The sequence below is a fragment of the Notothenia coriiceps genome, unplaced genomic scaffold, assembly GCF_000735185.1.
Source record: "Notothenia coriiceps isolate Sejong01 unplaced genomic scaffold, NC01 NC01_scaffold00011645, whole genome shotgun sequence".
NCBI classification, from domain to species: domain Eukaryota; kingdom Metazoa; phylum Chordata; class Actinopteri; order Perciformes; family Nototheniidae; genus Notothenia; species Notothenia coriiceps.
In genome coordinates this window covers 32127-45423 of record NW_011344346.1, presented here as the reverse complement: position 1 = coordinate 45423, position 13297 = coordinate 32127, and positions in this window count along the sequence as shown.

The following is a 13297-nucleotide window of genomic DNA, read 5'->3' as shown; positions in this document are numbered from 1 at the left end:
TGTGGTGATTTCTTTTGTGAGTATGTAAGAAGTGAATCAGCTCAATTTATGTGGAATACTTTTCTTTGGATTTTGTCATATATATATAATATGTATATATTGTCACTGTGATCATATTTTTTTACAAAGTAGTCTGATCTGAGCTTCACTTAACCAAAGTAGATTCCTCCCAAAGGAAGCTTTCTTGTAGTTCAACTTCTTTCATTGTGATGAACTTGGTAATTGATTGCAAAGCTATGCTTTCGAAAATAGCTTCCCAAAACACTGCTGGCCCACACGTGTCATACTGTGATAGGAACATTAATACACTTAGTCTCTGTAATAAATAGTAATAAAGGGTTAGCTCTAGGCTGAGAGAACACCGCTAAAATATGAAGTTCAGGGTTGTTGTTTTTAAAAATTAATTATAGTGGCTCTTATGGGCAAGTTGTGAGCTTTCTTGCCCCTACTTTACTCTTTCACACTATCATCGAACTCTCTTTCCTTATTATAACTTTAATGCTCATTCCAAATGTATGTATATCAATTATGGCAAAGATTTAGAAACTCAGAAAAACAATCTTATCCTTAAAGGGCACCAGAAGCTAACTGAAACCATGGAATCAAATGGATCAGTAGCAACCCGGCTTTTTATTGACCACCTGTTATGCTGGCTCAAGATGAGGCATATAAACAAACTCATATATTTTGATGAAAGACTATTTTGAGGAAGATCTAATAAAAAGAGCAGGCAGTTTGTTTACAATTCCATAGCGTACTACAATATAGACACAGCATGCAAACCTTCTCACATGTGCATTCACAATACATACATAGTCTAATTATAGATTCCGCTGTGCATTCCTCTGTGATCTTTAACAGAAACATTTGTCCTACTCAGATAGTGGGGGCTGCAGCCACAGAGAGAGCATACAGCCGGTATAAGTGAACATTTATCAGGCAGAAATTAGAGAACAAGACAGGAGGAAAGCACCAACTCTGTTTGCTCTTTACCCAGCCACTTGACTTCCAACTGCGTACTCTGCTCTCCTTTTTTATACAACGCCCTAACCGAGAGATAAGAAGGAAGATAGTGGGGAAAACGGTACATTAAACTAGTAAAGAGGACAGCAGTCCTTGCTATATGTAAGAGGCAATAAAATCGTCGAAAGAAGAGGAGGAGGAGAGGCGCTCCCCTCCTCAGCCACAGTACTTCCCAAAATATAATTGTATGGATCATCAAAGGGTTCCTTCCCACTTGCTTCCTGCTTGCTATAATTAGACCTGGGCTGTGCCACCAACAACTTTTAGAACCCTCTCTGCCTTGAGCCGGCAAATACACTGGTCAGGGGTCAGATTCTGCGTTTCCCCACTAGAGGATGAGGAAGTTCTTTGAGGTGGAGCTCTGATGCAGCCTGTCATGCCTCAGGCAGCGTTTATCTGGAGTGTGGGACCAGCTACTGGGAACCCGTGAGGGACGCCATGGCCAACAGTCTTTAGGAACATAGGGGAACTGTAGTATGAGGTGGAAAACAATCAGCTAACAACCACATGGCCTCACACACACACACACACACACACACACACACACACACACACACACACACACACACACACACACACACACACACACACACACACACACACACACACACACACACACACACACTCCAGATCCTCAAACAGAGCATAACAGGCCAACACTTTGGAAAACCAACTGTGTGACCTGCAGCAGGAGAAATTCCCATGTATCTTTTGTGTGACTCTGCGTGTGTGTGTGTGTGTGTGTGTGTGTGTGTGTGTGTGTGAGACAGAGAGAGTTGGAGTCGAGGCTTTTCTATGGGGCGAAAGCAAACAGTCCATAAAGAGGCCCTGCCACTCTTCCATTTCAATGTAAATGAGTCTGACTCTGTTAGGGGGTTAAAGAACTCTCCTGGGTCTAGCGACTAGCACCGCTGGGGTCACACATGCACATGCATACACACACACAAGCAAGCAGAAACGCCACCAATTCACAGGCACAAACATGTACGCTCACACGCACGTTCTGAGGCGAGAGGCCCAGATAAAGAGCTCAGAGAGCCTGTCAGAGTGTCAGCTCCCATTAGGCCACAGGCTGTTGTGTGTGTGTGCAGGCAGGCGTGCTGCTTTTTACATTTCATTCAGCACACACACTCTTTTTCTTGCACACACATCCTCCCAGAGCCGCCCCGCCTGGCTGACATGCTGTTTCAGACAAGACACACAAAAGACAACGGAACCCACCTCAAAAGACAGACATCTCCTACATTTCCTAAATCACAAACAGCGGGGAGGAAAGAGGAAACAAAACAAGCTCTAAATGATTTTAAATGAGCAGAGGGTGCGCTGTTAAAAAAGGAAGCTTTCCAAGGATTCTCGACATGATTAACCTCGAACAAGAAGTTAACTTCTACAGCAGTGATGCATTATAAGTTTCCACTTTGAAACATCAGAGAGCACAATTTATTTGTCCTGGCAATGTAAACTGTGATGTCATGCATTATTATACAGAAACTGAGTGGAAAGCGGAGACTAAGCCACATCTAAGAGAAGGAGGCGGAGGCAGAGCGAGCAGAAAGTCTCAGAGAGGTTGCACAATTAGTGCTGCACTCCCTCGGCCGCCTGTGGCCAGCACGCTGTGTAGAGCAGGACGGGGCTGTGAGGACACACAGAAGACAGGAGGGCTGATCTCCTCCCACAGGGCCTAACAAGCACACTACAACCTGAGGAGGAGGGGATGCACGATAACAACAAAGGGGAGGAGAGATAAAAACAGAGTGAGAGCAAAGAGGATAGCAATCTTTTGAGCTAAAGTTCAACCCAAACTCCTGTAAATAAAGACTCCCATGTCTCGAGCCATGCGTGTCCTGACTCAGCTGAGTAAGGCAGGTGTGTCAGTGTGTTACAGCCCAAAGCATTGGCATGCTCAGGCAGCAATATGGGCTCTACCCACATAATCAACAGTGTCAATCAATGCTGAACAGAGTGGCTAGAATTACTTCTTTGTACTGTTTTTGTGTTAGGATCCCTGGTCTTTTGATCTTGCCCTTCTTGCCTTTATTCTTTCAAGTCCACAGCTGTAGCTGAAAAACAGTAATCTGAAAACACGTGCTTGATGTAGGGGGAACTCCAGCCACCACAGAAAATGCATCCCATGCTCACACAGGGCTAGTCATGCTACCGACACACATCCCAGTCTGCCTCTTCTGCCTAATCACTCCTTTGGTTCAAAAGCTTGAAACCACAGCCCAGACCCCCTTAGGCAAGAAACCGATTCACTACAATGCAGTCAGAACCTTTATCATAGACATGCTCAGAGTGCTCATTACTGAGTTTACTTTTCACCCACATACATATCACAAAGTCTAGGGATTGGCCATGCATCAGTCATAGCCCTGCGTGTACACACAGGCTCAGACCGGCGGGCAAACAGAGAAACAAACACGAAAACAGACGCAGGAAAACTGCTTATTACGGAATTACAGCTGACTGTGTGTGTGTTCACATGGGCTGAGCAATATCTTTGTGATGCATTAATGTATCAAGACCCCACAGGTCTTTTTGGGATAAACCCAAGACCTTAGGAAAGCTTCCAGGAGGCTAGGTTTAGTCATGCTCCCCCATACAGATACACATACATAACACTCAAAACAAAATAAGTATTTTAAAGTGTTGCTGCTTTTAGAAACTCTAGGGGTGAAATCAAAGAGCCTTTCTTAATAAAACTGGCATAGGCTCATGTATATTCTTAAGATATGGCTTTTTAAATTTAGACTATGTTAGCGTGGAGTTGATTATGTAGATAAATGGTGCAGTAGATTGAGATGAAATAATGTTTAAGTATTTAAATATAATGACACATGTCCTTCAAAGGTGTATTTGCTGGAAATGTAAGACACTTCTTTAGTTAAGGATATAAGTTCAAATTCTACTTGTGGACACAATTGTTTTTTTTTTTTTAATGACTTGATCTAGAAGCCAAAGATATGATTTGGGATCAAATAGGATTTATGTTTTGGAATGAATATCCATCAGTGTCAAAAACAAGTGTATACATGCATTGAGACTCAGAGATGTCAGTCTGTCCGGTGTTCATGAGTTGTAATTAAATGTGAAAACCTGGCACGAATAGTTGTGGGTTTTTAGAGCTACATAATTCCTTTTCTCATTCCCTGTTCTGCTTCTATCCGAGCTCTACACTGTGCCGCTCTGCTAAACCAACTCCAAAACCCCACTAACCCCGCTGTCACACAATACCTGTTGTCTCTGCCATTTGGCTGCAAACACAAGGACAAGCTACAGCAAAAAAAGGCTTCCATTCAGCTCTATTTGTAACAAGGGCAAGGCTGATGCTGTGAAAAAGTGGCAAGTCAGCAACATTTACCTCTTAGAGAAATGAGAAAGCCCAGCGCTCTGGCCACTGGCCCAGAAGCGTTCCTGCCTATGAAGGATAGATAATTGTTTTGAGAGCCCCTGTTGAGAGCCGCTTCCTCATTTTCATATCTCCATAGCAGTGGATATTATATAGTAGTTTGGATACCATGATCCACTGAAAATGACAGACTGTGTAATAACCTGCTTCTGACAGCTACATGCTGGTTAGCTCTTCTATATCAAGAAAAGGATGTGGGACTTAGTAGGAGTTCAGACAGATAAAAGAAAGGGGAAGAGACTGAGAAATAAGAGTAGAAAAAATGCGGACGGACAAAAAGAAGGACGTCAGAAATGGAGCACTGAATATAAAATGTGATTACTTGAGGATAAGGCTCATTGGTATGACTTATTATCTGCTGGTCTCCATGACTGCATCTGTAACCTTTGGTAAATTACTCTTCTTAGTCTACGACACGGCCGGCAGCCCGATGGGAGATCAAATTAACGCCCCACAACAAAAGTACACCGACACACACACATGCACATTTAAGTGTCTCTGCAGAGATAAAGACACACACCCATAACATATAGAGACACATATTCATTATTCAGTGTTCATTGAAGGAAATATCCATTAATCCATTTCCATCATCGTACTCCACAACTGGAAGGAAGTGTAATAAAATGTAGATTACTGGAATATTATATTATAAGAAATGATCCCATTACCAATGCCTGGATGGAGAAAAAGAGGGGGAGTCAGAGATGGGAAGACTTGAATTAACCTGAGGAATGGTTTCCAGAGAGGAGGGGCACAGAGGAGGGAAGACTTTATTTAGCATGCAGGATACCACTTGTCCATAGCCCCAGGTAGGAGAGAAAAACAGAGCTAAGCTACTTCAGCACTCCATCCACCAGGAAAAGTGCAGAGAAAGGGTTTTCCCCCTAATGGAAGCCATTAATTATCATATACCCTTACATGCAGTCATCACTATCTTAAGTCGAATCCTTTGGTAGAGAGTGTGTATTGTCAGTGCTGGGGTTTTATTCTCAGTTAAGAGGCTGTCTGTCTGTCCCGAGAACACTTAATGGCCTGTACACACTCTGGACTTGTCGTATGGAACTGACTGATGTTATCAACAGATGAATGGCCATGCAGGTCAAAGGTCAAGTCCAGCTCCGTTGTTTTGACTCTGAAACCCCGTGTGTTCACTCTGCTTCCTCTCCCTTAATCCCCACCAGCTGTGTGTGTGCGGACATGCACTTATGTGTGAGAGGCTAATAAAGAAGTGTGTGTGTGTGTGTGTGTGTGTGTGTGTGTGTGTGTGTGTGTGTGTGTGTGTGTGTGTGTGTGTGTGTGTGTGATGCTGCTAAAGCCAGATGACTTACCGGAGAAATTAGTTAGGTTTATCTAATTTAAACATAATCTACCTATGGGACTCATAAGATGTAATTTTTATTCAATGACAGCTGGCATCCAGCAGGAGCAGAGAAATCTATCAAAAATATTCATTTGGCACAACAGGAAGGAGAAAATCAATCCCATAAAAACAGAGCACTTAATAGAGTTCCATTAAGCCGACTCTTAGAGGCGAATAGAAATGGCCACTCCACTGCAGGAGGGCACTGAGAGGCCACGCTGTTTTCAACAGGCTACAATTTAGACTGAATAAAGTCATCCTCCATTTTCAGCCAGTCCTGACAACTGCTTTTTTAAATGACACCTGATACCCTCAGGCCCCCCGCAACTGCCCCCCTTGCACCGTTCAGCTGGAGACACACTTGAAGAGGGGTATGTGTGGAAGGGGGATGAGGAATGGACGAGTGGTGTTGTGGAAGAGTGTGTGAGGGGTCAGACGCGGGGATTGTACATCTCTGTCCCGCCACCACGCACGACTGTCTCCAAGTGTGTGTGGCAGCGTTTGTGTCACATTCCACCTGGTCGGTGACAGTCGCAGTGAAAGTCTGACACATATTTCCCAATTCTTCACGCTTTAGCTTCACTCAAGTGCTGAGTGGCGATATGGGGCTGTGTGTAAACTCAGCGTCGGTGATAGATTTCAGAACTTTGTTTTCACGCACCCTACAGACAGGCCTTCATGCATTATTATTACAACCTCAGTCCTTTTTTTGTAGTTGAAGCCATCATTCCTATTAATAATAATAACACCGCATACACAAAGTTTAATGCGGAGATATGGGAACAAAGCTGAAATGCTAAAAAGTAGTCTGCCTCAGCAAGAAAACCGAGAAGTAAGACTGTATATTTCAAACTGAATCCCAGTTTAGACATTGTTATTTAGAAGACTTAATGAAGAAAAATGGTGAAGGCATTACCCAAACTGTAAACATCCATCACTATATCTCTGCTTTAACATGTTTTTAACTGAACTGTTGGCTTGTTTACAGCCTGGATTCTTGCCTCATTGAACTTTGCTGCGTATGTTCTCGGATTGATGGGTATAATGTAAAACAGGACCAAAGTGATGGAAAACGTAATCTTTACCTTTCTTTTTACAATGTTTACATGACATTTTCACCTAAATTATATCTAAAGTCATATTTTCAAATGTTTCATACTTAGTGTAGCTATTGGTACCGAGACTGATGGTTTTATTTACCATTATTGCTCTGCCACCGTAATGAAAAAATGTGCAATAGCTCTGACGAAACAGTACTGACGTGTGACGCTGTAATATATCCAAAGAAACGTCATGGAAAAACTATGTCATAACTGCTTCTGCATCTTATCTAATCCCATCGACTCATCTATCTTTGATCCCCCGAGGAGGTTTTGACATCGAAGCCGGGATCCTGGAGCTGAAGCATGTTGGAGCCGGTCTGAAGCCCCAAGTGTTGAGGCTGGAAATAATTAACCCTGCAACGTCTGGGTGTGCTGCAACGTTAGTCTGAGTAGGAAAGATTTCCCTGCTGGTGTGTGCTAATTGGGCTGGAGTAAGTGGGGCCTGCTACAGCTTGTCTGGTGGCTAACCTGGAGAGACGGGATTACCTACAGCTGCTCTGCTCCCCGCTGCCTTTCCTAATGCCGCCTTTATTAAAGGGACAGGTGAGACTGGCTCTATTTTCTCCCTCATTACAATTGGGCCCTTTGGTAATAAGGTGTGTCACAACCAAATAGGAATGGTAGCATGATTTCCCCTCTTACACACACACGCAGCTGACTGTGTGCGGACACCTGGTCTGGATGTAGGAGCCGAAGGCATTCCTGAGGGCACTCAGGGCAGGGAACTTAATTCCCCAGATTAACCGATACAATCAGCTCAGGGTTAACTAGCATGTAGTATCACTACATCCAACCCGCACACCCTTTTTGGGTATCAACTCCAGTAAAACTGCCAGCTTAAAATAGGAAGATGTTTACTAACACAGACACTAGTTTCAAAGTTCAAAGGCTTTATTGTCATAATGCACAGCTACAGTGTAGTTATGGAAATGAAAATCCTAAATCCTCCAACAATGCAACATAAATATGTCTAAGACAGAAAACAATAAAACAAACTAAAAAAACTATAAAATTAGTGCAAGAAGAAACAGATTACAAATAAAATAGTGCAAGAGATTGTTGCAAGACTAATGTACAAGTAATGCAGGAGACGTTAACTAGAATAGAATAAAGCTAAAAAAAAGAATGTAAAACGAAATGCCAAAGGAATGAAATAAAACACTTTTTTTGTAATAACAGATAAATGTGTGATGAAAAACAGAGGAATGGTATGAAGTTGTGAAGGCCCAGCGCTCAGGAGCTCTGAGCTTGACAGCCCTTACAGTGATTCATTTAGGTCAAAATATATATATACCATGTTTTTGCTTTCTCAGAAAACTGTTAGCCACCTCTGAGAGGCAGAAAGATGCCATTTGCAGCATTTATGGTGTTTTGCTGACATGAGACATTTGCTCGTCCCAGCCTGTAGAGAAAGTCCCTGGATAAAGGGCTTTTCCCTTAAATCCCTGATAGCCTCCCAGCTCCAAGGAGGACTTAGCTGGCGACTGATGGGAGGTGGGACGGGGAGCTTATAAGGGGCTTGCAGGTTGGGCCAGGGGCTAGGTAAATATTTGGGCCAACAGTTGTGGTTTAAGTGCTCCTTTGGGGGTCTGGTTTGAGTCAGAGCTGAGGCAGAGCTGTTGAAGAAATACATCTGGGGGGTATTCCTTCAGTTTTGGGGTGTGCAGCAGAGGCAGGGTTATCTTTCTGTAAGGTCAGAATATTATGCTGGAGACAGTGAGCTCTGTGTTGACGGGTGCAGTTGGCTTTCCGGCTTGTGAGTGGCACCTTGCAGCTGCCCCCTGTGTCTGTGTGTGTGTGTGTGTGTGTGTGTGTGTGTGTGTGTGTGTGTGTGTGTGTGTGTGTGTGTGTGTGTGTGTGTGTGTGTGTGTGTGTGTGTGTGTGTGTGTGTGTGTGTGTGTGTGTGTGTGTGTGTGTGTGTGTGTGTGTGTGTGTGTGTGTGTGTGTGTGTGTGTGTGTGTGTGTGTGTGTGTGTGTGTGTGTGTGTGTGTGTGTGTGTGTGTGTGTGTGTGTGTGTGTGTGTGTGTGTGTGTGTGTGTGTGTGTGTGTGTGTGTGTGTGTGTGTGTGTGTGTGTGTGTGTGTGTGTGTGTGTGTGTGTGTCGTCGTGTGTGTGTGTGTGTGTGTGTGTGTGTGCGCGCTGTGTGTGTGTCAGTCCGTCTATGTCAAATGCTGCATCCGGTGGTAAGTTTGGAGAACGCAACAGCTACCCCCCAGCACGCCCAGCACAAGCTACTCACAGCTGTCGGCCATACAGTCTGTACCACACACAGCACCTGTCTGTATCTGTGAGTCTCTGTGCATGTCTGTCTATGTATGTGTGCCATGCAGATCACACACAGGAATAACCCGTACTTCAGAGCGTGTGAACGGGGCAACCTCTGTGTTTCCTTCTTTCCTGCTCCCACTAACGTTTCAGCCGGCTAAATCCTGTTTCTATCCTCTTCCACCCTAAATAAAGTCACATCCTTCCTTCCCGAAAATATGAACTCCTTCTTTTGTTCATTAACTTCCCTGCAAAGAAGGTGACAAGGTCTTGGACCATCGGCGTAGTTGACTGCTGTGTTTGGACCATTCATTAAACAAGCTACATTGATGGATTTTCGCAGAGATGTTATGGGATCAATGCAGTAATGAAGGGCATACTGTGTGGGAGGGAGCATTTATTATCATTACCAGAAGCAATAAAACTTTTGGCCCCTAACAATGGCCTCCCTTACACATCGAGTTAATGTCAGTGCTATACTTGGGCTAGGGGTACTATGCTTAATTAGTTGAAGCTTTGTCCTAATGGTGTCAAGGTGGCATTGCATTAAAGCCACATCAGCATTCATTGTATACACAAGACGGTGGGAAACTGTATCCCCATCAGCTCAAATCCAGGAGCATTTCATGATGCTCTCCTACGTGAGCGCCTCGATAGCCAGCTAGATTAAAACATTTAGATGGGAACTGAAATGGAATCAATAAATAATGAGTTGAAAATGTCACGTGTGTCACTCAATCATTGGCCGTTCACATAGATACGGCAGCTTGTTGCAGGATGAAAATTACCCACAGCACTAGCTATGAATATGATTAGCATTCTCATTTTCCCCAAGAAAACTATAACAAACCCAATTACATTACATCGGAATGTATTTCATACCTTTCCATGCATTTCCTTAAGTAAATGTGGCATCTAAGTACACTAGAATCTGTTATTTCCGGAAATATAGAGAAAATAACAAGTTGTGACAAAATAGATTTGCTTCTCTCTTTACCTCATCTACAAAATAATCTCATAAAAAAAAGGGGAGCTGAAGGAGCAATATGTGCAAACAGGGCACAGGTCATTTCACCGCAAATTGCAGATATATGTTTCTGTCCCACCTCCAGCGGGCACATTACACTGCTGGCTATACAACTTGTCACCTTTCTCTGACCTTTGGTTAAAATGAATTTTCTATAAAAGCAGCTGATAAAGTAAAATGGAAGGCATAGTCAAACCTATAATCTGTGACATGTAGTTCACCTAAGGAGCAGAGATATTGTAACATTTGAATAAGGTTAAAAAATGTTCTTTAAAGTAAAACATACATTTGAATTTGGATCCTTTTTTGTGTATTTAGATTAGGGCTGCTCAAATAATCATATTTTAAATCGCGATTACGATTATGGCTTGCAACGATTACGAAAACCACTTAATCGAAATAAAACGATTATCTTTTTATTATTATTATTATTTTTATTTTTTCAGTTGAATTATTCTTAAACCTCAGGGTAATCAACTGTTAAAAACATACTGTTCAAAAAAAATTCTCCAATAAATGGATGTTTTTAAAGTAAATGAATAATCGCATTTAATAATCGCAATTACAATTATTGACCCAAATAATCGAGATTATGATTTTTGCCATAATCGAGCAGCCCTAATGTAGATACATAAAAAAATACTCAAATTCAGCTAAGCTTGGATTCATTCGCCTTGCTGGTTGGTGTGATGGCAAAACCCACTACATTTGTACCTGTAATTTAAATCAAAACATGTATATAATTACTTGCTATACCCCATTAAAATAACCTAAGCCTGAGACAAATATATTTCAGAGAAAGTGTTCCCTTGCCTTTTGGTGTTCACTCTAATCTAAAAGGCTGAGCACCAGAATGAGGGAACAGATTTCTGACATGGGTGGCCTCAGTGGGGCCGCCTGAGTTGTGGATTTAGAATAAGGTCTGAGTGTAGAATCGAGGACACGAAGCTCCTCGACAGGACTGCACAGTCAGGTGACAAATGGTGCCCCAGGCCAGCCAAGTGCCAGAAATGACCTCTTAATCAATCAGAGGTCACCATGGAGGCTCAGTCCAGACTGCCTTCACCCGGAGAGGCAGCCATCTGATATAACACTCAATGCCAAGCCGCAGAGCACACAACCTTTTCTCCTAGTTAGCACATCACTGCTGCTCTTAATGGCATCTCATCAGTTCTGAAAAGCCAGAGCAGATAGTCTTTCTTTAGCTCGTTCATTATTACAGTAACAGTAAGTCCATTGAGCTGTCTTCGATTAACTTCGATTAACCGCTTAACTTGCCCTATTGTGATTTTATATTCGGAAATAGAGCTGCAACCAACAATCATTTTCATTATTAAAACGTTTTTTGTGTTGTTAAATGTTGGAAAATAGTGAACAATGTCCCGTGCAGCTTCTCAAAGACCAATGTGATGTATTTTTTTGGTCAAAAACCCAATCATATGCAGTTAAGTATATAACACAGAGAATAACAGTCTCTCTATTTGAGACATTTTGTATCAAAAATTCTTTAAGAATTGTTGAATTATCAACATAGTTGGCGATTATTTTTTCTGCCAATCCATTACTTGATTAATCAACTATTTCTTGAAGCCCTTTCGTTCTAAAATGTTTTAATTAGCTGGCAGGAGACAGTGATGTTGTAGTAAACCATCCGACCCTGTGCGTCTCTCTAGCGCCTATCCTTGACATAGGACCATCTGTACCGGCATTTCAGGCAGTAAATAAGGGAGTGGAGGTTAGTGCACTCTTGGTAGGCCCCACCTAAGGCCAAGCCCTCACATTCTCCTCTGCCCCCGGAGGATCACCCTCACACACCCCCTGGGGCCGACCTACACACTGACCGGACCCCAAGGGAGCGTATCAGGCTTTAGGAATAGCACAGGCCTTCTGTCCTCTGTCTTCACACCACCCTCCACACATGTCACTCTACTCTCCCACCATCCCCATCCATCTCTCCATCTCCCAACATCAATACATTCATCTGTCCATCCTTACTATTAATCAAAACATTCAATCTGTCTATAAGGTCTTTGTCATTCACCCATCTGCTTCACTACTACTACTACTACTACTACTACTACTACTACTAAGTTCGTAAATCTGTCCCAATGTAATGTCTTAATTCATTCTCCCATGACTTCAATATGTGAAAAATCATGTTTTATACAGAATTATTTTGTAAAAGGATTTAAAAACTATGTTTTTTTGCAGTAATCCAAATACTGCCTCAGCCGATCAGTGTTCAATCTTTTTTTCTTCCTAAGTAGTCATCATTACAAAATAAAATGTGATATTTTCGAATGTCCCGAGTAAAAACACTACAGTAGAAGGATGATTTATCCTTTTACCTTTTAACCTTGGGTCAATGACAATTTATGTTAGTAGAAATATAATTAAACCAAGCAAATTAAGAATTGTCAAAGCCAACAACAGTGCAGCAAAACCCATTAAAACTTACTGCAACGATGTCACCTTACAGTTATGCCCATGATAAAACTGTCAATTCACTGGACAAAATGACCAATCGATACGCCCACCAATCACCACACGCCCATAGATCCATATACGTGTTCACCCGTCCTGAAACTCAGTGCCTGCGTTGGCGCAAACCTTTGACACATTGATCTATCCATCTTCCCCCTTTCCCATTTCCCACCATAACAGATGCTCGTGCTGATTCAGTACCCAGGGGATACAGGGACATCACATGGGATTAACCTAGAATTGACAGAAACATTGACTGGTGAGATTGAAGCATGAGACCTGAAGAAAAGACCAAAAGTCTCATAAATGACTGATAAACTATAGACCGGCTCAAAATCAGATCAGATAGCTGATGGTGTGACTGGAGTAAAACTGGAGACTACAGAGGACCTGTAGAAAAGCAAAGTGCTGTCAAATGAAGAGATTGGATACTGAGTACTATTAGCCTAACCCCCTCCAAAAAAAAAAGAGGAAGAGGGTGGGACCAGTGAGGGACAAGCGGGGACAAAGACATGCAAGAAGTGCCAAACCGGGATCAGGAAGATCAGCAGTGCAAACTAGTGTTTCCTGTGCAAGTATTGAGATGCAGATCCCACTTTCTCAGCTCATAATGGGGGCTGTCGG